Below are 4,848 nucleotides of genomic sequence, written 5' to 3'. Positions count from 1 at the left end.
GGTTACTGTAATAAGATGTTACGGGGTAATAAGGCACTCAGGCGCCGGGTTACTGTAATAAGATGTTACGGTGTAATAAGGCACTCAGGGACCGGGATACTGTAATAAGATGTTACAGGGTAATAAGGCGCTCAGGAGCCGGGTTACTGTAATAAGATGTTACAGGGTAATAAGGCACTCAGGAGCCGGGTTACTGTAATAAGATGTTACAGGGTAATAAGGCACTCAGGAGCTGGGTTACTGTAATAAGATGTTACTGGGTAATAATGCACTCAGGGGCCGGGTTACTGTAATAAGATGTTATAGGGTAATAAGGCACTCAGGAGCTGGGTTACTGTAATAAGATGTTATAGTGTAATAAGGCACTCAGGAGCCAGGTTACTGTAATAAGATGTTACAGCGTAATAAGGCACTCAGGGGCCGGGTTACTGTAATAAGATGTTACGGGGTAATAAGGCACTCAGGAGCCGGGTTACTGTAATAGGATGTTACAGGGTAATAAGGCACTCAGGAGCCGGGTTACTGTAATAAGATGTTACAGGGTAATAAGGCACGTAGAAGCCAGGTTACTGTAATAAGATGTTACAGGGTAATAAGGCACTCAGGAGCCGGGTTACTGTAATAAAATGTTAAAGGGTAATAAGGCACTCGGGAGCCGGGTTACTGTAATAAGATGTTACAGGGTAATAAGACATTCAGGAACCGGGTTACAGTAATAAGATGTTACAGGGCAATAAGGCACTCAGGAGCCGGGTTACTGTAATAAGATGTTACAGGGTAATAAGGCACTCAGGAGCCGTGTTACTCTAATAAGATGTTACAGGGTAATAAGGCACTCAGGAGCCGGGTTACTGTAATAAGATGTTACAGGGGTAATAAGGCACTCAGGAGCTGGGTTACTGTCATAAGTTGTTACAGGGTAATAAGGCACTCAGGAGCTGGGTTACTGTAATAAGATGTTACAGGTTAATAAGTCACTCAGGAGCCGGGTTACTGTCATTAGATGTTACAGGGTAATAAGGCACTCAGGAGCCGGGTTACTGTAATAAGATGTTACAGGGTAATAAGGCACTCAGGAGCCGGGTTACTGTAATAAAATGTTAAAGGGTAATAAGGCACTCGGGAGCCGGGTTACTGTAATAAGATGTTACAGGGTAATAAGACATTCAGGAACCGGGTTACAGTAATAAGATGTTACAGGGCAATAAGGCACTCAGGAGCCGGGTTACTGTAATAAGATGTTACAGCGTAATAAGGCACTCAGGAGCCGGGTTACTGTAATAAGATGTTACAGAGGTAATAAGGCACTCAGGAGCCGGGTTACTGTAATAAGATGTTACAGAGGTAATAAGGCACTCAGGAGCCGGGTTACTGTAATAAGATGTTACAGGGTAATAAGGCACTCAGGAGCCGGGTTACTGTAATAAGATGTTACAGGGTAATAAGGCACTCAGGAGCCGGGTTACTGTAATAAGATGTTACAGGGTAATAAGGCACTCAGGAGCCGGGTTACTGTAATAAGATGTTACGGGGTAATAAGGCACTCAGGAGCTGGGTTACTGTAATAAGGCACTCAGGAGCCGGGTTACTGTAATAAGATGTTACAGGGTAATAAGGCACTCAGGAGCCGGGTTACTGTAATAAGATGTTACGGGGTAATAAGGCACTCAGGAGCCGGGTTACTGTAATAAGATGTTTCAGGTTAATAAGGCACTCAGGAGCCGGGTTACTGTAATAAGATGTTACAGAGTAATAAGGCACTCAGGAGCCGGGTTACTGTAATAAGATGTTACAGGGTAATAAGGCACTCAGGAGCCGGGTTACTGTAATAAGATGTTACGGGGTAATAAGGCACTCAGGAGCCGGGTTACTGTAATAAGATGTTACAGGGCAATAAGGCACTCAGGAGCCGGGTTACTGTAATAAGATGTTACAGGGTAATAAGGCACTCAGGAGCCGGGTTACTGTAATAAGATGTTACAGGGTAATAAGGCACTCAGGAGCCGGGTTACTGTAATAAGATGTTACAGGGTAATTAGGCACTCAGGAGCCGGGTTACTGTAATAAGATGTTACAGGGGTAATAAGGCACTCAGGAGCTGGGTTACTGTCATAAGTTGTTACAGGGTAATAAGGCACTCAGGAGCTGGGTTACTGTAATAAGATGTTACAGGTTAATAAGTCACTCAGGAGCCGGGTTACTGTCATTAGATGTTACAGGGTAATAAGGCACTCAGGAGCCGGGTTACTGTAATAGGATGTTACAGGGTAATAAGGCACTCAGGAGCCGGGTTACTGTAATAAGATGTTACAGAGGTAATAAGGCACTCAGGAGCCGGGTTACTGTAATAAGATGTTACAGAGGTAATAAGGCACTCAGGAGCCGGGTTACTGTAATAAGATGTTACAGGGTAATAATGCACTCAGGAGCCGGGTTACTGTAATAAGATGTTACAGGGTAATAAGGCACTCAGGAGCCGGGTTACTGTAATAAGATGTTACGGGGTAATAAGGCACTCAGGAGCTGGGTTACTGTAATAAGGCACTCAGGAGCCGGGTTACTGTAATAAGATGTTACAGGGTAATAAGGCACTCAGGAGCCGGGTTACTGTAATAAGATGTTACGGGGTAATAAGGCACTCAGGAGCCGGGTTACTGTAATAAGATGTTACAGGTTAATAAGGCACTCAGGAGCCGGGTTACTGTAATAAGATGTTACAGAGTAATAAGGCACTCAGGAGCCGGGTTACTGTAATAAGATGTTACAGGGTAATAAGACACTCAGGAGCCGGATTACTGTAATAAGATGTTACAGGGTAATAAGGCACTCAGGAGCCGGGTTACTGTAATAAGATGTTACAGGGTAATAAGGCACTCAGGGGCCGGGTTACTGTAATAAGATGTTACAGGGTAATAAGGCACTCAGGAGCCGGGTTACTGTAATAAGATGTTACAGGGTAATAAGGCACTCAGGAGCCGGGTTACTGTAATAAGATGTTACAGGGGTAATAAGGCACTCAGGAGCCGGGTTACTGTAATAAGATGTTACAGGGTAATAAGGCACTCAGGAGACGGGTTACTGTAATAAGATGTTACAGGGTAATAAGGCACTCAGGAGCCAGGTTACTGTAATAAGATGTTACAGGGTAATAAGGCACTCAGGAGCCGGGTTACTGTAATAAGATGTTACAGGGTAATAAGGCACTCAGGAGCCAGGTTACTGTAATAAGATGTTACAGGGTAATATGGCACTCAGGAGCCGGGTTACTGTAATAAGATGTTATAGGGTAATAAGGCACTCAGGAGCCGGGTTACTGTAATAAGACGTTACAGGGTAATAAGGCACTCAGGAGCCGGGTTACTGTAATAAGATGTTACAGGGTAATAAGGCACTCAGGAGCCGGGTTACTGTAATAAGATGTTACGGGGTAATAAGGCACTCAGGAGCCGGGTTACTGTAATAAGATGTTACAGGGTAATAAGGCACTCAGGAGCCAGGTTACTGTAATAAGATGTTACAGGGTAATAAGGCACTCAGGAGCCGGGTTACTGTAATAAGATGTTACGGGGTAATAAGGCACTCAGGAGCCGGGTTACTGTAATAAGATGTTACAGGGTAATAAGGCACTCAGGAGCCGGGTTACTGTAATAAGATGTTACAGAGGTAATAAGGCACTCAGGAGCTGGGTTACTGTCATAAGTTGTTACATGGCACTTAAGACATTTTGCTTTATAAAAATGAGAAAACAAGTTTGGTGAATAATCTCTATTTATTATTTATCACTCAAAACAGAAAGGCCATCATATGTCAGCATAAACCCGCTTCATCGATGACGTCAGAACTTTTTATTCCCACAGCATCTTTCATCCCAATAACATCACAAGCTGTCAGATGCTGATCCCGTAGCCCCTGCTTTGCCCTTGCCCTTTGTGAGATTTACATAGATGATAGCTAGAGTGGAAAGGGGGAGGGTGAAATAAGTACGGGAAGCTAAAGGCTAAGAAGATGAAAGTGAGCAAAAAAAAACAAACAAACCTGTAAACAGGATAATTTATTGAGTATGAAAGCAAGGTTTGGGATGGCTGAGAAAGAAGCATGTTCCATGCAGCACATCAGGAAGATGTGTGTGAATATAAAACGAGAAAACCATGGGGGGACTCTAACCTGTGAAGTTTATTGTAGTTGTTGTCATTTTTAGAGCTGAAAAATGCACAGCATATTTTGAATGCGATCTTCCTAATATTGCGTGGTTTATGGAATAGCGCAATAGCCAGTCCTATCTGTTAGCCACAAAATAAAGAATAATGGTTTCAGTGAAGAAGCTTATTCCAATAGAGTGGAGCTGCCAACATGGTCAAGCTTGATGAAGAACGTGTGATTTGGTCAAAAGTTTCCAGCTTCACTGAGACCTATTGTTTATTTTGTGTACTTTTAGGGTTCACAGAAGGGGACCCCGGGAACCAGTACCCACCTATACAGTATACCTGTCAGTAGTGCTTGTCCCTCACTACCTCGAATCTATCTGTTAGCCAATCAGGGTTGCTTGTCAGAGAAGGGCTTTCTGCTAGGCAGTAATTCACTGTGTTGGTTTGTGTGTATCTGGAAATGGGGCATCAGACCCACCGCTAGACAATGTGTCCGAAAGACGTACAACTGTTAGATATGTCATTTATTTGTCTGTTTTTGGTCTGTACCATGGTATTGCAGGCCCTACGGTGCCCAGGTGGAACAGATATTGCCCATATAATATTATCACTGAATGTTTTTCAAATATCGCAAGTGTTTCAGAATCAGCCATTTATCTTTTTTTGCTTTCTACCTAATTATTTTTCTCCTTCTCCACCCTGC

The sequence above is a fragment of the Pelobates fuscus genome, chromosome 3 (assembly GCF_036172605.1).
Source record: "Pelobates fuscus isolate aPelFus1 chromosome 3, aPelFus1.pri, whole genome shotgun sequence".
In the NCBI taxonomy this organism is placed as follows: domain Eukaryota; kingdom Metazoa; phylum Chordata; class Amphibia; order Anura; family Pelobatidae; genus Pelobates; species Pelobates fuscus.
The sequence above is the reverse complement of the archived record's forward strand: the minus strand, read 5'-3'. Positions refer to the sequence as shown.